Source organism: Artibeus jamaicensis, unplaced genomic scaffold (genome assembly GCF_021234435.1).
Source record: "Artibeus jamaicensis isolate MK-2021 breed Jamaican fruit bat unplaced genomic scaffold, CSHL_Jam_final contig_354, whole genome shotgun sequence".
Taxonomy (NCBI): Eukaryota; Metazoa; Chordata; class Mammalia; order Chiroptera; family Phyllostomidae; genus Artibeus; species Artibeus jamaicensis.
The window spans coordinates 4,790,894-4,813,055 of NW_026521803.1; the positions used below are offsets into that span (position 1 = coordinate 4,790,894).

A 22,162-nucleotide genomic window follows, 5' to 3' on the forward strand; every position below is an offset into this window, starting at 1 on the left:
ATGAATGATACTATATTAAACAGAAAAGTTTCTGCACAGCAAAAGAAGTCAGTAACAAAACAAAGAGGCAGCCAATCAAACGGAAGATGATTTTTGCAAATAACAACTCTGACACAGGTTTAATATCCAAAATGTATAAAGAACTCAAACTCAACACCAAACAAACAAACAACCTAGTTAAAAAATAACTTCCCTCTTCAGGGAAGAGGACCTGAATAGTTACTTTAATTCTTAACATCTGCTCATTTCAAAATTCAGGAATAATATTGATTTTTAATGGTGGATGACAACAATTGATTTTTCACAGTGGATGACAATAAGTCCTTCTGGAAGAGGACTTTCCTGAAACTTTCATTAGAAAAACCTTTCATATGACTACATTTTGTGATGATAGAATATAATTTGTACTTATTATTTTTACATATGTGTATGTATGTATGTATCTATGTATATCATCTATCTATCTATCTATCTACCCCTCATCTATCTATCAATCAAGAAAGAGTCAGTCAGGTGGGCTTATTTTCCTTACTATTTGATTTGGATGTTGGCAAATGACCTCATCTTGGACAATGGCACTCAAGGGTCAATCTGCAGAGGCACTTTTGGAACAGATTTCTTTCACTCAAAAAGAAAACAAACAAAAAGAGGTACTCAGTATGAAATGCCCCTCTTCTTCACTGGATGTTGTTGGTTGTCTGTGATGCTTAGACTTGCAGCCTCTTGGGACCCTGAGAGGAGGCGATATGAATATACCAGAGAAGAAAGGTGAAAGAACTTGAGTCCTGGTGACTGTCCTACAGGGTTAGTCATTACGTTTTTGTTTGTTTTGTCATGCCTAGTATTGGTTAGGCTATTTTGCAGTACAGCTTGATTTGAGAAGCTGATATATGCTTTATTTATTAAAAAGATTTTATTTACTTATTTTTAGAGAGAGGGGAAGGGAAGGAGAAAGAGAGGGAGTGAAGTATCAATGTGTGGTTGCCTCTCACACACCCCCTACTGGGGACCTGACCTGGCCTGCAACCCAGGCATGTGCCTGGGAATTGAACTGTTGACCCTTTGTTTCGCAGGCCAGCACCCAATCCACTGAGCCACACCAGCCAGGGAGCTTTATTAATATAATGCTTTTAAGTCTATCTTAGACATATATTAGGTAAGGGTATAGACATAGACTGAAATGTGAGCAGCTACAGAAAGCTAATGTGGGAAGGTAGTGTTAATAGTATAGATTATGGAATCAATTGCCTCAGTGTGCCTCTCTGTTCCATCTCTTAATATCTAGCTGAAGTTGGGAAAATTACTGAGCCTATTTGGCTGTCAGTTGCCTGATATGTAAAATGGGGATAGTAATAGGACTTGCTCGAGGCTAAATGAGTAATGGAGGCAAGCACTGAGCATGATGGCTGGCACAGATTACATGCTAAAAAATATTATAGTTATTATATTTGACAATATCAAGCACTTCAGAAAAGGTATAAGAATTGTCATGTTTTGGTAAAAGAGAACTTTCGTGAAGATGAAAAATGTTGTGAGTGTTTGTGAATTTCACACTTAAGTTACAAAAGTGAAAACAATGATCTGGTGACAAAGATGCATAGAATACAGAATAGTCTCAAAATTTAATAAAAATGTTTTGTTTTAACAAAAAATTTTAAGTTAAGTAATGGAAAAATTCAGAGAGGCATAATGGCACTATGTTCCACTAAACAAATTTAAGCTGAAAGTAAATTGAACAAAATATTACACAAAAAAGGGTGAAATGCAATTTAACAGATAACCTGAGTGAAAGGAAATAAATGGGAGGTTAAACAGAGAAATTACTCAGTATTTGTATTTATGTCAAAGGCAATGCTTCCTTCAAGTAATAATGGATGGTTGAGATTTAACTATTGGCCAACATAGCTTTGGATTTTATCTATGAATCCTAGTTACTCGTATCTAGTTATCAGGGATAGTTGGGAGCTAGCTGCATTGCAGGATGGAATAATGTGACTGGTTTAGACTGTTCTCAACTGACACAGATTGGTTTCAACTAAAACAAATCTCCAAGTTGCATAATTAACTATTATATCCTCAAACACACAATGGCATATTTATATCTGATATATGTTTGTGTTGACCTTATTATATAGTTGTGTTCAGTTGTAAATTGTTTTTCCAGAAGTAAATATTGTGAAAGAAATCAGTTGATTTAAGAATGTGGGGCTGACTTTTAGCGGTAGCTACCTATCTGAAAACATTGGCAGTACGCTAACATTCTCCCTACAGTTCTGTAATGGTTTAAGTGTCATTCAAAACATATGGCCATTTATCATTATAATATAATAGAGAGGTACCTTATGGGGATGGGGCTAAAAAAGGATTTTGCATGATTACATCATATGGTGATAGATGCTAACAATTTGTGTTTATTATGAGAGGAATTTTCTGAAGAGAAATCTTGATAAATTTTGCCCTTGCTCTTCATTAGGCATATATACATATAGCTTATATGACATCATAAATACATATAAATAACAAAGTTAAAGATATGCAAGAGGGATTTAAAATTTGTATGGATAGAGCAAATTAGAATTTGTGCATGTTTGTTCAGTTCTTGTTTTATCTGTCTGTCATCTATCTATTTATCTGTCATTTATTTTTAATTGAATTTATTGAGGTCACATTGGTTAATAAAATTATGTGAGTTTCAGGTGTATAACTTTTTAATACATCATCTGTATATTGCATTGTGCATTCACCACCCGAATTCAAGTTTCCTTCTGTCAATATTTGTTCTTCCTTTACCTTCTTCTACCTCTTCCTGCCCCCTTTCTGAGTAGAATATTACTGAGGTCTCGTTTTAATTAAAGGATCACTGGAAATGATGAAAAAAAAAACAATTCTAAGAAAATATTTACTAGAATCATAATTTACTATAATTAAACTGCTTTTGCAATTTATGATGTTTGGTGTAAATTATTGTAGGGTACACAACAGAGGTCAGGAAGGAGTTCCTTAGATATCTAAGTTGTAACAATATATAGACTGAGAATCATTAGATATTTAGAGCTCACTATATTTGTATTCTTAAAAATCAGGTCACAAGTTAAATAACAGGCCTTATACTGCCCGTAGGTCCTTTTGGAGCTGCTGAGCTAAGAATACGTGTCTTCAGAAATGAGGGTGTAAACTTCTTTCTGACTCCAGTCACTTACAGGGTAGCCTTAACCAGGAATAGCTCAAAGGCCCTGCTGGAACCTTTGAGTGACTGACACTTTACTGTACAGCTGGAGGGAGGTAAATAGAGTGTATGTGCACACGTGTGTATTTTACTTTACTGGCTAATAAATAAGTCAGTGTCAGTCAACAAAAACTTTAATATTAGTATATACTTAACATTGTTTGTGTAAAAGTATACTATGAGGCATCAGGAAGGCATAATACCTGGCTCCTACTCACTATATTCTATAATCAGGGTTCATAACCAGGTCTTTTTGACTCCAAATTCTATATATTTTATGCTATACCATTGGCTAGCCATTTTTATATTATTTTATTTAATATTTAGGCTTTCAAAGAAATTATTATTATTATTTATAATTGATTTACAAACCTTAGCCATTTAAGCAGAAGGAACCCAGTTAATGATATAAGTAGTATAAGGAACCCAGTTAGTGGTATAAAAAAAAAGCATTTTTTCAAAATCAAAAGAACTAAGTCAATTACACTCTAATACAGACTCTTGCTTATAAAGTTGTTATCAGGGCTCACCTGTGCCCACCAGATACGCTTTTATGAGCCAGTAAAGTTGTTTCTCTTTTCTTACATAGCTTACCTACATTCTTTTTTTCTTGTAATTCAACTCTAAAGCACTAGGAAAATGAACCGCTTGCCATAATCATTAGTTTGAAAAGTTTAAATATCACCCATTTTGTGTATGTTACATTCCAAGATTTTTTTAAAAGATCATCTAAAGGTAAAAAAAGTAGCAACAGCAGTCTTTTCTAAGAAATATCAGGTTTCTATCATTAATTGGTTCATACAGTGCTTGTAAAGTGCTTAGAAAATGAAAGGGAGTGTGTAATTAAGTGTTGCCTTTCTTTTCAGCACCAGTGGCCCTGAATCACATAAGGTCATGGTGTATCTATTTTGCTCCACTGGAGCGTTTTATTTTTTCTCTTGCATTGTAGATATTTCTTGAGAAGAAATTACTTTCTTTGGGTTTCTTTCAGGGTTTCCTGCCCTTAAACCAATTAATCTTTTTGTAGTTTTCGTGGGCTCTGTAATAGTCGTAGGTTCATAATGCCTGGGTTTGGGAGCTGGGGGACTGTTACGACAGTGGTGTGTGAATGTACCCCTCTAAACCTCACCCCACCTCCTCTTCTGAGGAGTCTACTTGCCATCTGTAGGATAGCTGTCCTCAATGTGTAGTGGCCCCTTAGAAACAAAACATAATTTGAATCAGGTTTTCTATACACACTGTTGCCCCTATTTTATTCTGATCTAAGTCATCCTTTTTACTCCCAGGATTGTAAATTTGTAGTCACCATTTATCTCTCTTCTCTTCAGTCCTAGTTGCCTAGCCAGTGATTAAGTCCCAGACTTATTGGATTTGTCTCCTCCTTAAGAAGACCCCAGTGACAGCTTTGGTTCAGGTCTTCTGGACACTTGTCACTTCTGTTTCCTTTTGTTTATATGAACACATTCTTACATTTTGAAAGTAACCCAGATGCAAGTTTTTTTCTTTAACAAAGAATTCCATTTTAAATTATGAACAAAAGGCTCATATACTGTGAATAGCATTTGTTATGATTATCTCACATTGGTAATATATTAATATTCTACCATAACTAGAAGTCCTGCCTAAGAAAATCCTAGTAGGTTGTTGTAGGAGATAACTAAGAAGAGTATTTTTTATTAATGAGTTATTTATTTTGCAATTAATCAAGGTTGGCATTCTTTTTAAACTTTTATATGGAAGCCTCATAATTAAAAATCATAAAATTCTGAGCAATTATTTATTTATAAAACCAACATTCAAGAACCTAGGGAAAAAAGAACAATGAATTCATATTTACATACAGTTACTCACGTGGGGGAGAAAAAATTCTCTTCCACTTCTTTGGGTCTCTGGCTGGGCTTAAGGATTAAAGTGACATGACACAAATTAATAGAAGAAAAGCATGGGCATTTTATTGAATTTTTACATATACATGAAGCCTTCTTAACAAAGTACGGACCTAAAGAAATTGATCATAACAGGAAACTTTTATATCTTTTAGAAAAAGAAACAATAAATCTGTGAAGAATTGACAAAAAAGAGAGGTTTGGGCTATGGGTAATAAATGATGAAGAAGTAACCAGGAAAAGAAGGCTTAGTTTAACAAGATTTGTTTATACAGCCTTCTTGGCCATAAATTCCCTGTTTTTGGTGATAAGGATGTCCCCTCTCCTTCTGTACAGTAAAATGACAGCATTTTACTGTCATTTATCCCCCTCCAGCATTTCCTCCCCCCTTAGTTCATGTCCATGGTTGTACATATAAGTTCTTTGGCTTCTCCATTTCCTATACTATTCTTAACCTCCCCCCTGTCTATTTTGTGCCTACCGATTATGCTTCTTATTCCCTGTGTACTTTTCCGCCTGCATTTCCCCCTCCCCTCCCAACTGATAACCCTCCATGTGATCTCCATTTCTGTGATTCTGCTCCTGTTCTAGTTGTTTGCTGAGTTTGTTTTTGTTTTTTGGGTTCAGTTGTTCATAGTTGTGAGTTGTTGTCATTTTACTGTTCACAGTTTTTGATCTTTTTCTGAGATAAGTCCCCTTAACATTTTATATAATAAGGGCTTGGTGATAATGAACTCCTTTAACTTGACCTTATCTGAGAAGCACTTTTCCAGCCCTCCCATTCTATATGATAGTTTTGCTGGATAGAGTAATCTAGGATGTAGGTCCTTGCTTTTCATGACTTCAAATACTTTTTTCCTGCCCCTTCTTGACTGCAAGCGTTGTTTTGAGAAATCAGCTGATAGCCTTATGGGAACTCCTTTGTAGGTAACTCTCTCCCTTCTGTTGCTGCTTTTAAGATTCCTTCTCTTTAATCTTGGGTAATGTAATTATAATTTGTCTTGGTGTGTTCCTCTTTGGGTCCATTTCTTTGGGACTCTGGGCTTCCTGGTCTTCCTGAAAACTCTATTTCCTTTGCCACATGGGAAGTTCTCCATTATTTTTTCAAATAAGTTTTCAATTTCTTGCTCCTCCTCTTCTTCTTCTGGCCATGATTCAAATATTGGAATGGTTAAAGTCCCAGGGGTTCCTAAGCCTCTCTTCATTTTTTTGCATTCTTATTTTTTCATTCTGTTCTGGTTAGATGCTTATTTCTTCCTTTTGTTCCAAATCATTGATTTGAGTCCTGGTTTCCTTCCCTTCTCTGTTGGTACCTTGTATATTTTGCTTTGTTTCACTTCGTGTAGCCTTCATTTTTTCTTCACTATTGTGACCAAGCTCAATCAATTCTATGAGGGTCCTGATTACCAATGTTTTGAACCCCGCTTATGATAGGTTGGCTATGTCCTCATTGCTTAGTTCTTTTTCTGAAGTTTTGATCTGTTCTTTCATTTGGCCATATTTTTTGTCTCAGTGCACCTGTTATGTTAAGGGGTGGAACCTTAGGTATTCAGCAGGGTGCGGCAACCTTCTTTGTTGGGATGTGTCACTGTCTGTGGGGGAAGGTCAGAGAGGGAACAATGCTACTTGCTCCACTCTCCTCCCCCTTTCTGTTCTCACTTCCCACAAGTGGATTTCGAACTCTCCTGTGAGGCTGAGAGTTTCTCCCAACACTACAACCCCCACGGATTCTTTATAGCCAGTGGTTTTGAGTCTTCAATTTCCTGCACTGAAATCCTGGGTTTTGCAGTCTGTCTCTCTCCCCTTTTGTTCCTCCCTGCTTGTCTGCATAGGAATGTGGGGTAGCCAGTGGGGTCCATCAGCCACCGCCTTGCCATGCAACCTCCCTGCCCTGGCTGCCCTCTTGGCCCCTCCTACAGTCTGGATGAATGTTTCTTTAACTTCTTTGTTGTTGGACTTCCATGCAAATTATTTTCTGGCAGTTCTGTTTGTTCTTTGTTTTTGAATTGGTTGTTATCTTTCGTTTGGTTGTGTGAGGAAGAAAAGTGTTTCTGCCTATGCCTCTATCTTGGCCAGAACTGCCCATTTAGTTTTTAAGGAAGAATGGTATGTATTCATGTGCTTTCATTTAGGTAATGTTTTATTTGCTATTATTTTCTGAGCATGATCATTAAACATAATTTTAAAATCCCCTTTTGTGTTATTTCTTTTTTTGTATCTGATACAACAAATTTGAAATTGTTGTACTTGAAAAAAATTATGTTTCACAAACTCGTCATCTTTTCTCAAGGCCCATGCTCATACAACTCCAATCTTTAAAATTATAGAACATGTACTGACACTTACTCACTATATAATATTACTATCATTTAACTCATCAGTGAAATCATGTTTTAGCAAAAGCTGTTGTATATCTATGCAGCAGAATCTTTGTATTTTCCCTTTGATAATTTTCACATTTGAACAGTTCTTGTGCTTTATCATGAACATGGATCACAGGCACTTAGATGTTGGAAATTCCTTGGAGATCCTCCAGTCAACCTTGAAGCCCATAAACTATATTTCTTCTTACAATAGCAGTGAAAGATTACCCAATTTCTGCTTGAACTCTTTCACTGATTTGGAACTCACTAGTTTTGGAACTCACTAGTCTTTTTATTTAAAAAAATTTTCGTTAATTGAATAGAAAAATCTGTCATTGTCATTCCTGTTCATTTAGTTGATATTTTTAAATAAACCTAATTCCTTTTTAAAATACTTTGCTTCCTCTTTGAGAATGCTGTGCAAATATAGTTTATAAGTATGGACTGTTTTTTTTACTAAAATTATAAAGCATAAAGGCATTTGTATTCAGAAAATGCATGAAATCTGTATAATGCTCATTAAATAAAAATATTACCCACATGTTGAGGACTGACATTATGTGTCAAAAACAAAAGAAAATCTGTCATACCACATAAAACCCATCCATTTTGGCAGGGGCCCTAAACCACAAAGACAAATGAGGAGTATATATTCTCTTCATAGTGAGTGAGGGGAAGACAGCACAGGTGGCTCACCCTATCTAATGTAGGAGGTAAAAATCCTCTAAATAGCTATTCCAGGGAGAGCAGCTTTAAAAATGGTTTTCATTTCTAATTTCTGTGGATACCTCTGACATTTAATATTATTTGGTAAGTTAAAAAAGAGGAAATGTCAGTGCTACTTCTCTTCCCCACCCCTTTTTTTTCTTTTTGTTTTCAGAATAGATAGAAAATGGATGAGAACTAGACTGCTGTTTCGGTTGGTCTAAGCAGCACCAGGGAAAAAACTGTGTATGGCAGAGTAAATAATAAAGAGCCTTAGAAATGTTTTGAAACGAAGGCCTAGTGCTCTTGCTTCAATTTGAATTTTAAATTTTATTTTATATTGCTTTTGGATGTATTTTTGGTGGTCAATATTTCTCTTAGTGAATTATGTTAATTATACAAATGGAACCCAAAGTACAACACCATGAGCACACAATGTCCTCAAATTCTTGATCTGAACCACTTTTTTGACAAATGAAGCTCAAGTTTTCATTTTCCTCCTTAGGCTAATTTACACTGGTATGATCCTTAAACAAATTAGCTGATGATTTTCATAAGAAATGTAATTAAAGCAGATCTCATGGTATATTTGTGCAATTAAAAACACCCCAAAATTTAAATGCAGAATTTTGCATTTATTCTTATCTAATTTTTTGATGTTGTTTCAAACTACCAAAATACTTTTGAGTATGATGCCTATCAGTTATCATACAAATGCTTTATTTGGCTTTCTATGAAAATCTGATAAAGATACTTTGTGTGTCTTCATTTGGATAAAAAATCACAAAGTGTTGAATAAGCAGGAGCAGGGTCGAAACCCTGTGGCATGGCACAGGTGGATATTTAGCTATTGGTTAACATTATGGGTACTTTGTACAGATCAGTCAGTCACGAATCCATGCAGTTCTACTCTCATGCAGCCCAAATCTCAGTGTTTCAGCTATATGAACCAAAGAGCTCGCATTTTAATGGAGAAGATATCTAAAATCAAGATGGATGATACATACAGCATTCTCCCAGTATAATGCTCCATTCCTAAATATTAGAATTTGTTTTAAAATTTCTTCCTTATTTTATGTTTAATTAAGCTATATTGCCATTTCCCCCAAACTACTCTTTTTTTTTATTTTAATTTTATTTAGTTATTTTTCAAGTACAGTTTTCTGTCTATTTCTCCCAAACTACTTCTTTATCCATTCTCATTACTCCCTGATCCATTATCACTTCGAGAAGCTCTGAACAGAATACATGCTGCAGATGTGCTGGCACATTAGACATATACCCAAAGGAAATTATAAATTATTATTTGTATGAAAATTAAGAATCATGCCTATTTGACATTAAGCTTGAATGATTCTTAACATTTGAATGTTAGATTTCTAAATAAACCAAAACAAAGCATTATTTCTAGCTTCAAAAATATTGATCTATACAAATGGGGAAATTGATTTAATTTTGTCTCATCCAGATGTAATTTGTGGGATTCTAGCCTATGGGTAAAGTAATGAGTAAAGGTTAGAAACAAGGAGATGGCAGGATGCTCAGGATGCTAGAAATTCTAAATGGTTTTAATAAAAACTTAGGATCTGTCACATTAAGTGCTATATACCAGCTATATAAAAAAACAAAAGAGGAGTGAGAAAGAAACACAGAGGGGTGTTGCTTACTAATGGAGGATGGGTTTGGCAGATGGTAGACTCTGTTCACTTTTCCCTAGTAGGGGGAGGATGAAGTGGGTTCTCTTTTGTAGGAGAGAGTAAAAAGCTCTATTAGACTTTAATAGCTGACTTGAGATCTGTGTATGTCCTTAACGTTTGTCCATTTCATCTCTATGGTTCTGATAAAGAGCCTGTCTGGGATATATTGGTAGACATTCCTTCTTCATACATTGAGTAACAATATTGGGAAAACAAAAACAGTTCTGAATTATTTTATTAGAATTCTCATATGATCACCTGCAATGAGTTTTCAGCATCAGTGAAATTAAGGGATAGATAAGGTTGTCAGACCGGTTAGGTGAATAGAGGTGAATAAAGATAAACATTAATCATCACTTCTTCACATTTAAGACTTTATTTTTTAAATACTACAGTCAAGGATATTGTGGATGCAGAAGGTGACCTTGGTATTGAGCCCGTCATGAAGAATATATATGTCTGTATAAGTGTGTGATGTGAATATGTATATAAAATTGGAACATTTTGAACTATATAAGTGATTCTGAGCTTTGATCAGGGAGAGAACTCACCAAGTGAACAGAAACTGACATAGTTTTACTGACTTAGAATCTTCCTTTTATTGTAAATTTATAAACACTCAGGCAAAAAGGAGCTTATAATATTACTGAATTTGATGCTTTTATTGTACTGATGAGGATATTGAAGTCACCAGTTCAGAATGATGACCTGTTTAATGTTACATGTCTAATAAGGATGGAATTTGGACTGGATTCCAAACAATGCTAAGACTGCCCTGGAATCTCACCTTGATGTTTTCTAGTCTGTAGCTCTATCCACTAAAGCTGAGTTTGTGCATATATGTTCAACATTATATATTTGTACTGTCTATGTAAATAAGCAAGTAATATATAAATGCATTCTTATTGAAAATTTCAACACAAAATACCTAGAATAAACACCAAAGTTCCTTTTTTCCCACACCAATCACAATTCTTTCTGAAAGGACATCATTTTTACAGTTTGATATGCATTCTTCTGTATGCATTTATTGTAACACATAGAGATACATTGGTTGTGTTAAAAGTGCTTTTTTAGAAAAATGTTCGTGATTACATATTACTTTTTAGTTTTCTTTTCACACTTAATAATAGATATTAGGGCATATGTGAGTATATAGCTCTAATTCATTCTTCTGACTTCCGCATGAGTTGTATATATTTAATTGTGTGTAAAAAATAAAAAGGAAATTACTATTCACATCATCATACTGAAAGAAAACTAAAGGAGTTTCACTTTCAATTTGTGTACTTCCAGGGCTTTCTTTCATTACTGTTTGCTTCCTGTCTTATACTAGTTACCTGAGATTAAATTGTATTCTCTAAATGTCTTTCATTCCTGTCTCTTTCCAAAATGCAATACTGAGGATTGTCCACAAAATACCCAGTCATGCAATATGAAAAATAAAAACATAAGACAATGATGGTTCAGTGCTCCTCAAAGTAGGCACCTTGGGACCTTACATAGTCCTCCTAATTGCCATTAGCTGTCCCATTGTATTTTCCTGAATCTCATTGACAGTCTGAAATCTCTTTCCTTTCAAACATGATTTTAGTTTTGGGAAAAGCCAGAAGTCATAGGGCACCAAATCTGGGTGGTTAGGGGCCTGAGTCACCTGGGTGATTTCATGTTTTGAAAAAAAAAAAACTCTGCATGAGAAATAATGCAGAAGTGGCATATTTTTATGAGGAAGCTGCCAATCACCTATAGCTATGGCCTTCTGAATCATCAAAATGGTTTTTGCAGAGGAATGTTGAAGCATAACAAAATTTCATGCAGGTTCATTGCTCTATTCAGTCATTTTGAATGTGACAGCCACACACAATACAAGCTCACTCAACAGCATCTACTGTCCCCACTGACTAGTACAGTGAAGTCATCATAGTTCATGCATGCACATTCCATTCCACTCTCCTTGGCTGCTAGGTTATGTTGATGTCACGCAAACCCTTCTCATTATATTAACAATGGATGGACATTTTCTGGACAGGTCTAGAATATATATAGATATAAAGAATTCATGATCAAGAACTGCTCATCAGGAACATGGTGGAGGAGTATGTAGAATCTACACTAACCTCTTTCTAGGTCCAACCTGGAATTACAACTAAATTGTAGAGAAATCACCCCGAATAACCTACTGAACACTAGCTTTATAACTATGGACAAACAGAAGGAACTACTTCACACGATGAGGCTGGTAGGGAGTGTGGAGGAAGTACAAGAGTGCTGACTGGGCTCCTATGGGTGATAGCTGAAGTTCCAGGGGGACATTTCAGTGTCAGGGGGATTTCCTTTAGAAGTATGGTGTTTAAACAACAAGCTGGGCTCCCCAGCATACAGCACCAGAGCTGGAAAGGAACCCAGATAACATCCACCTGTGAAAAGCAACAGGATTTCTGTATGCCAGGGGAGAAACAGCTGGAGATGCAGAGAGCCTCTTAAAGGGCCACCACACAAAATTTTGTTTGCAGCCATTTACCCTGGGCTTTGACAGAGGTGACTAGAAAGGCATGAGGAGAGTGTAAGGTTGGTGGCTCTGGGGAGAGAACCCAAAGCACAGCTGCCAGGATCTCTGTGCTGAGTCATTCCTCACACTGCAGAAGCCACCTTTTTAAGCCAGAGCACTCCTCTCTGAATGGCATCAGCCTGAGGGGAAGTAATAGCCCCACCCTTAGAAATTACTCTGCCCCACCCTGTGGGCAGGTAAACTGGGCAGCTGATTACAGCTTTAGGCTGTATTATTGATTAATTTAACAACTAGGCAGATATCTGGGAGCTCTGTGAGACTTCAGCTGATCCTCTCCAAGGCCTAGTGCTGATAAAAGCCAGCTTTATTGCACTGCCTGGCTGTTTCAGCAAACAGAACCAACAGAGGGAGCCACATGCTGTGGATTGCTAATAGCTCCAAACAGATTGATCAGGGCAATTGTCAGACAAGAAATGTCTGAGAAAGGCCTACTTGAGTCTTTGCTGGTCTACTTAATACATAGAAACAAATACAAAGACTCTCCAAAATGGGAAGACAAGGAAACAGACCCCAAATGAAAGAACAAGACAATTCTCCAGAAGAACTAGATGAAATGAAGGCAAGCAATTTATCATAGAATAATGATTATAAGGATATTCAGCAGCGTTAAAAAAAGACATAGAAACCATAAAAAGGATCAGTCAGAAATAAAGAATACAATATCTGAGGTAAATAATACACTAGAAGACAAAAGAGTAGTTTAGATGAAGCAAAAGATCGAATCAGAGACTTGGCAGACAAGGTAGAAAGAAACACCCAGGCAGAGCATCAAAAAAATAAATAAATAAATAAAACAAGGAAAACTTAAAAAACATATTGGGCAACATGAAGCATAACAACATCTGCATCAGAAGAATACCAGAAGGAGAAGAGAGCAAGCAAGGGATCGAGAACTTATTTGAAGAAATAATTACAAAAAACTTCTCTAATCTAGTGAAGGAAAAAAAGTTCAGGAAGCTCAGAAAATCCCAAATGAATTGAACTCAAGGAGGCCCACATTGAGACACACAATTGAAATGACAAGGCTTGAAAACAAGGAAAGAATCCTAAAAGCCATAAGAGAAAAGCAGGTATTTACATATAAGTGAGAACTAATTAGACTGTCATCTGACTTCTCAACAGAAATATTTTAGGCTAGAGGGAGTGGTATGAAATATTTGAGGCAATAAAAGTAAGGACCTACAACCAAGGCTACTTTAACCATCAAGGCTATCATTTAAAATTGAAGGGGAAACAAAGAGCTTCCCAGACAATAAAAAGTTAAAGGAGTTTGTTAATACCAAACCAGTACTGCAACAAACATTAAATGGCTTGTTGAAGAAGGAGAAGAAGAAGAAGACAGAAGAAAATAGTTTAACAATAAAATGGAACTAAATATGTATCTCTCAATAATGCCTTCATTATAAATGGCTTAAATGCTCCAACAGAAAGACATAGAGTAGATGAATAGATGAGAAAACAAGACCCATATATATGCTGTCTTCAAGAGGCACATCTCAGATCAAAAGATATAAAGACTAAAATAAAGGGAAGTAAAAATGATATTTCATACAAATAAAAAGGAAAGAAAACTGGGGTAGCAGTACTAATTTCTGACAAAATAGACTTTAAACTAAGGTGATAGTAAGAGACAAAGAAGGACACTACATAATGATAAAGGGAAAAATCCAACAAGAGGATACAGTCCTAGTAAACATTTATGTACTCAACATAGGACACCTAAATATGTAAAGCAAATATTGATGGACATAAAGGGAGAGATTGACAGAAATACCTCCATAGTCAGGTATTTTAACACCCCAATGACTTCATTGGATAGATCTTCCAGACAGATAAGCAACAAGGAGACAGCGACCTTAAATGACATACTAGGTCAAATGGATTTTATTGATATTTTCAGAGCATTTCATCCCAAAGCAGCTGAATATACATACTTTTGAAGTGCATATGGAATATTTTCTAGGAAAGACAACATCTTAGGACACAAAACAAGTCTCAATAAATTTAGGAAGATTGAAAACATACCAACCATCTTCTCTAACCACAGTGCTATAAAACTAGAAATCAATCAGAAGAAAAATACTAAAAAACACATAAATACATGGAGGCTAAATTACATGCTATTAAACAATAAATGGGTCAACAATGAGATCAAGTAAGAAATCAAAATATACCTTGGATCAAATGAAAATGAAAATACAACAGTTCAAAATCTGTGGGACACTGGGAAAGCAATCCTTTAAGGGAAATTCATAGCACTACAGGCCTATCTCAAAAAAAGAAGAAAAAGCTCAAAAAACAATATAACTTTATAGTTAAAAGAACTTGTAAAAGACCAGCAAACAAGCCCAAAGCAAGTATAAGGAAATAAATAATAAAGATCAGAGCAGAAATTAACAAAATAGAATCTAAAAAAAAGATACAAAAGATCAATGAACCCAAGAGCTGCTTATTTGAAAAGATAAACAAGATTGAAAAACTTTTAACCAGACTCATCAAGAAAAAAAAGAGGACCCAAGTACATAATATCAGAAATGAAAGAGGAGAAATAACAATTGACACCAAAGAAATACAAAGGACTGTAAGAAAATATTATGAACAACTATATACCAACAAACTGGACAACCTGCACAAAATGGATAAATTCCTGGAAACACACCATCTTCCAAAACTAAATCAGAAAGTATCAGAGAATCTGCATAGACAGATTACACCCAGTGAAACTGAAGCAGTAATCAAAAAATCTCCCAACAAACAAAAGCCCTGGACCAGATGACCTCACAGGTGAGTTTTACCAAACATTCTGAGACAAACTAACACCTCTCTTTATCAAACTATTTCATAAAATTCAAGAGGATGGAAGGCTCCCAAACTCATTTTACAAAGCCAGCATCATCCTAATTCTAAAACCAGATAAAAACACTATAAAAAAGAAAATTATAGGCCAATATCCCTGATGAACATATACTAATATGCTCATCAAAATATTAGGAAATTGAATACAGCAATGCATCAAAAAGACCATCTATCATGATCAAGCGGGATTTATTCTGGGAATGTAAGGTTGGTACATTTGTAAATCAATAAATGTGATTCACACCTAAACAAAAGGAAGGATAAAAACCACATGATCATATCAATCGATGCAAAAGAAGCATTTGCTAAAAATCCAGTACCCATTAGTGATAAACACTTCCAGCAAAGTGGAATTAGAAGGAATTTATGTAAACATAAGTAAGGCCATATATGCCAAATTTGCTGTCAGCATCACACTCAATGGGCAAAAACTATAAGCGTCCCCCTTAAGATTGGGAATGAGACAGGAATATCAGCCTTCACCTCTTATTCAACATAGTACTGGAAGTCTTAGGCACAGCAATCAGACAGGAAGAAGAAATAAAAGGCACCCAAATTGGAAAGGAAGAAGTAAAACTGACATGATACTGTACATAGGAAACCCCAAAGATTCCACCAAGAAACTACTAGGACTGATAAATGTATTCTGCAATGTAGCAGGATACAAATTTAATATTCAGAAATCAGTTGCATTTGTATATGCCAATAATGAACTAACAGAAAGGGAAATTACGAAAGCAATCCCATTTACAATTGCTACAAAAAGAATAAAATAACTAGGAATAAACCTAATCAAGGATGTAAAAGATCCATGCATGGAAAATTATAAAATACTGAAGAAAGAAATTGAAGAAGATACAAGTAAGTGCAAGTACATACCATGTTTATTGATAGGAATAATTAACATGATTAAGATGTCCATACTACCCAAAGCTATCTGTAGATTCAGTGTAATTCCAATGAAGATTCCAATCATGTATTTTACATAACAACAGTGATCCTGAGAAAGAAAAACAAAGTTTGGAGGAATCACACTTCCTATTATCAAGCTACACCATAAGCCATAGTAATCAAAACAGCATGGTGCTGGCATTAAAATGGACCCATAGATTAATGGAACAGAATAGAGTCCAGAAATAAACCCACATCTTTATAGTCAATTACTATTCGACAGAGGAAGCAAGCACATACAATAGGGTAAAGAGAGTTTATTAAATAAATGGCGTTGGCAAAATTGGACAGGTATGTGCAGAAAAATTAAATTTGATCACCTTATACCACACAGAAGAATAAATTCAAAATGTATCAAAGACTTAAATGTTAGACTTGAAACCATACAAATTGTGGAAGAAAACAGGTAGCAAAATCTCAGACATTGCTCATAACAATATTTTATCAAATATACCTCACCAAGCAAGGGAAACAAAAGAAAAAAAATAAATAAATGGGACTATTTCAAAGTGAAAAGTTCTTGCACAGGAAAGGAAAAGCATCATCAAAATAAAATAACAACCCACAGAATGGGAGGACATATTCACTGATACATCTGATAAGGGGTTAATATAAAAAATTTATAAAGAACTTATAGAACTCAACACACACACACACAAAAAAACAAGCGGCCCAATTTAAAAAATGGGCAAAGGACCTGAATAGACACTTCTCCAAAGAAGACATGCAGATGACAAATAGACATATGAAAAGATGCTCAACATCACTAATCATCAGAGAAATGCAAATTAAAGCCCCAGTGAGGTATCACCTGACATCTGTCACAATCACTCTCATCAATAAATCAATAAACAAGTGCCGGCAAAGATGTGAAGAAAAGGGAACTCTTTTGCACTGTTGGTGGGAATGCAGATTGGTGCAGATACTGTGAAAGCAGTACAAAGACACCTCATAAAATTAATAATGGATCTGCCTTTCGACCTAGTGATTCTACTTCTGGAAATATATTCAAAGGAGCCCAAAACACTAATTTGAAAGAACATAGCACTCCTGTGTTCATTGCAGCATTATTTACAATTGCCAAGATATAGAAGCAGCCCAAGTGTCTATCAGGAAATGAGTGGTAAATCAACTATGGGACATTTATACAATGGAATACTACTTGGCCATAAAAAGAAGAAAATTTGCGACAGTATGGGTGAACCTGGTGGACATTATGCTAAGTTAAATAAGCCAGTCAGAGAAAGAGAAATACCATATGATTTCACTCATATGTGGACACTAATGAACAAACTGAACTAACAAGGAATATGGGGACAGACTCATGGATGGAGAACAGGATGACAGCTGGGGAGGATGGAGGTTAAGGGGTGGAGTGATTGAGCAGGAAACAAAAGGGCTTATGGACATGGACAACTGTGTGGTGATTGTAGGGCAGTGGGCGTAAGGGGACTAAATGGTAATGGGAAAAATACAATAAAGATTAAATTAAAATAAGAACATGTACAACTCAAAATGAAAAAAGAAACAACCCAATTACAAAATGGGCAGAGGAACTGAATATGGAGATTGCTTTAAAGAAGACATACAAATGGTTAACAGACCCATGAAAAGATGCTCAACATAACAATCATGTGAGAAATGGAAATCAAAACCACAATGAATTACTACTTGACACCAGGCAGCATGACTATTATGAAAAGAACAACAAACAACAAGTGCTGGAAAGGGAATCCTTGTGTATTGTTGGTGACATTCTACATTTGTGCAACCACTATGGAAAAGTTCAGAGATTCCTCAAAAAGTTAGAAATAGTACTACTGTACAGCCCAGCAATTCTACTTTGACAATACATACAGTCAAGGTGCTGTTCAAATTGGTGAAGTGGAGGACCAATTAAGATAGTTATTGGTTAGGGGCGGAATTGTCAAATTTTACAATAGCACTCTTCTGATGAAAGCCATGAGTGAAAAGATAGGTTGAGTATGAAATCTCATGAAATAATGAATGAAATAAGCATTTTAAACTTGTATTTCAAATGAAAGTTTAACCAATACAGCTCTCATTTTGAATAGAATTAGCAAAATCGGGTTCAAGGAAACAATTTTTTTCTGCATTTATTACTTGTCTAGTACTTGAGGGAAGTTATGCCATCAACCTGTATTTTCTACATGTTCTATCTTTTGGCTAGCTATACTCTAAACCAGTTACCGGGATCTTTCTGTTTTATAGGCTGAAGTTATGCTCTTGAAAATTCTGTCAGCTGGTACTGTGTAAAATGAGTGCCCTGGTGGAAGAAAGAGGCTCAGCTTTCCCGTAGATCTTGTTCACAGTGGGAGGCAGCGGCTGTCATCTCGTCCTGCTGCCAGCCCAGCAATATAAATTCTCTTTCACTTCAGCCGACTTCACCTGTGGTTAATGAAATCCAGGTTTTTAAATAACGTATGGTCGGGCTCCTCATTACTCTTACAAAATGTGATCTAAGCTGTCAGCTTCTAATCTAAGGAAAGATAGGAAAAATGAGGAGAAAATGACAATAAGGCATTTCATTTCTTTTGGTAAGAAGGTAGTTAACATACCCCAATATATAACAATAAATAAAAGCACTGTATTTGGGGGTTGATTTTAGTTTTTTTGCCAACTTGGTCATACCCACGATCTTTGTGGCCCATTAACTTTTAGTGTTTTCCCCCGGCCTTCAAGTTATTTACCAGGAGAGTGCACTGTTGTTTTTTTTTTTTTCTTTTTAACATTTTATATTCATGAAAGTACATACATATTATAAGACAGAATTTTCATCCTAACCTCGTACTTGAATGCATTTCTGAATCCATGCTTTGAAAAAATACACTATCACTTCAAAAGAGGAACAGGTAAGAACAACAACTATCATTATACTACATTTACACACTTAGTGCCATGCTCTGTTCTAATACCAAGTAGTTCAAGAAAATGCTGAATGAAAATCTAACACCTTTGGACATATTTGGATAAATAGACATATAAGATAAGAAAACATTTCATACTATTGGCAAACAGTAGATATCAATAATAAAAATGATATTTTTCATGTTGAAACAGCGCTTTTTGAAGAAATATCTAAGCACTTAGATGAAGGGGACTGCTATAGTTCAATTCCATGTATGAGCAGATTTCATATCTCCAAAAAGAGATAAAAAGATAACTTTATTGCCAAAGGTCTAATGTGCGCATTTGTGTACAGGAAACAATCACAAATCATGAAGACATCTGTAAATTCTAAAGACTCGAAAGAATTCTAAATAATTTTTCTGATATAATTCTAAAATGTTAATTTATAGTTCTACTGGGTGTTTCACTTTGTACTTTCTCTGTACTTGTTTCCCCGGTACTCTAGAATTGTACTCATCTTTCAGACTTTTTGCTGCTATGCTAGAGGAATATGGGGTTTGTTGGTAGCTGTATACTTAGAAATTTAAATGTAAACCTAGGAGATGTGCACAGCTTTGGTAGCAATGGCTTCTCCCGCTGCACGAGGTCCTTTCCAGTGCTTCTGCAGGAGACTGTCGCCACTGGCCAGCCCCTGCTCCACTGTAACAATGTGCAACTGAAAGGCAGTGATCAAAAATGCCAATATGTCAAGGAACAGGACTCTGTGGGATGTGCTACTCAGGCAATGGAGATATATAAAATGGAGAAGGATATTATGGCCCATATCAAGAAAAAATTTGACAAGAAGTACAACCCCACTGGACACTGCATCATTGGAAGGAACTTCCGTAGTTATGTGACACATGAAACCAAACACTTCATCTACATGTACCTTGGCCAAGTGGCTATCCCTCTGTTCAAATCTGGTTGAAGGCATGGACTGTGTACCACACAGCCAGTGACCCATCCAAAAATAAAGATTGCGGCCTAAATTCCAAATCTTCAGTCTTGCCTAAAGGAACACCTTGATCTCGAGCCTTCCTTTATTGTGTTGTTTGGTACAGGGCATTCTTTGTGCTCATTTGTTGTGGTTATAGAACAATTAGAAAAACAGCTTACATTTGTGTTTATTTTTTATTCCATACCTCTTGGGTCCATGTTTTTCCTCCTCAAAGTCTATTCTTATCTCTCAAAAATAAATTTGTTGGAGAACTTAAAAAGTCAATAAATGTAAACCCAGGAAAAATTTCTCCTCTGTGATGGTGAGATGATGGAAACATCTTGGACACTAAACAATGGACAAAGGTAGTTTTGTTTTAGGTAGAAAACTCTTACATGTGAAACTGAGCTAATATTTTCTATTCTCCCTTCAAGACCCAATTTTTTGTCTTTCTCCACCCGTTCTCTGCTCTAGAAGGCTGACCTGTAGGACTCCTGTTCCTTTTGTCTTCAGGTGGGTTTGGCCAGTGGTGAGCTCTGGTAAAAGATCAAAGAGAGGAAGGAGAGTGTTGACCGCTATTCATTTCCATGGGTTCCTTCCTGTCAGTTTGACTCAATGCCTCTCAACGGAAGTCTCTGGTCCTTTCAAGGGTTTCTTCTCTATTTAACCTTCTCCCTCCAGATTTCAGTAACCATTGCCTCCCTGATTCATTCTGACATAGGGATGATTAGTCAGGCTACCAGCCCTGGGGGACTCTCCCATGTACAGTGGCTGCCCAATAGCATTGACTTATACTTAATCCTTTTGTAAATTCTTCTCAAATTAGCGTATTTCAAGTGCTCCACCTATTTCCTGTTAGGGCTGTGACCGGTAAAAATTCTATTAGTCCATTAGAAAGCAGAGTTATTAAGGATCTGTATACTAAGCACATAATGTTGATAGATTTATATTGGATCAGTGTTTAATGCTTAACCTCACACAAAAGAATATTAAATGAAAATTTTTAAGATTTCAAAGATGATGCAACTGTCTCTCATGAATTCATTCTTAAGGAAAACAAACTTTTGAATATGGAGCCAACAGCTTGGTACTTGAATTCAGGCTTTCATTTTATTTCTTCATGGAGGTATGTCTCCTTTCAAATCTTTCTTGATCCCCGTGAAGAGATAGCTTTAAAAAAAGCTAACATATTTATTTCATGAAATGTAATTATGATTTAAATGGAGATACAATGATTATGCACCATATTTTAGGAAGACTTTTTTTGACAGTGAGTTCTGCTTAACCATGGAAACGTTGTATTAGAGACTGTGGGATTTTATTTCTGAAGGAATAATAGTGAAAACAGTGTGTTTTTATACTCCTGAAGCTGACTTGAGTAGGCTCAAAGATAGGAAAGGATAAAGAGGACTCCCCCAGACTATCTTCTTTCTAGATATACAGGAATCACATCAAATCAATACACCAATTTTAATTCAAGGAGTGTTTATGAAGTATCTGGCATCTGCTGGAGCCTGTAGCAGGTGATAGAGGTGAATACACAGTGTGGTCCACCATGTCCTGCAGCTTATGGGCTAGCAGATAAGACAAATATGACATTTCAAGTGTGATGTGTATTATGGAAGAAACATTAGAAAAGTCTAGGATTCTTATCAGAAGGGAAGCCAATCATATTTTTCATTACCACCTAATTATCTAAGTTAGAAACCTGAGGGCTATTCTTGAATTTTGACCCCTAACAATCAGTCACCAAATTGGACCTATTTTGTATCTTATACCTGCTCCCATTTTTTATATCCTTTAGACTGTTGTTCTAGTTGAAGTCCTCATCATTTCTCTCTTGGTGTCTTGCATTTAATCCTGTTTCCAGTTCTGCCCTTCAAATCCATCTTTCACATTGTCATCAAAGTGTTCTATCTATCAAAGAAAACTGACCACTTTATGTCATGCCCAAAATACTTTAGTGATTTTATGACCTGTAAAAGATAAGACTCTGCTTTTTAGTATGGTTTACGAGTGTCTCCATGACCTGGACTCTACCTGAACCTTCCGTTGCATC

The 22,162-nt window shown here is 35.7% G+C and overlaps 1 protein-coding gene and 1 pseudogene across 1 annotated transcript in view; both read left to right on the forward strand.

Annotated features, from left to right (window-relative positions):
• Positions 1 to 22,162, forward strand: part of METTL4 (methyltransferase 4, N6-adenosine) — a 255,099-nt gene that overhangs the window by 165,850 nt on the left and 67,087 nt on the right. The window lies entirely within an intron of this gene.
• Positions 19,832 to 20,094, forward strand: LOC119035922 (dynein light chain 1, cytoplasmic-like; annotated as a pseudogene).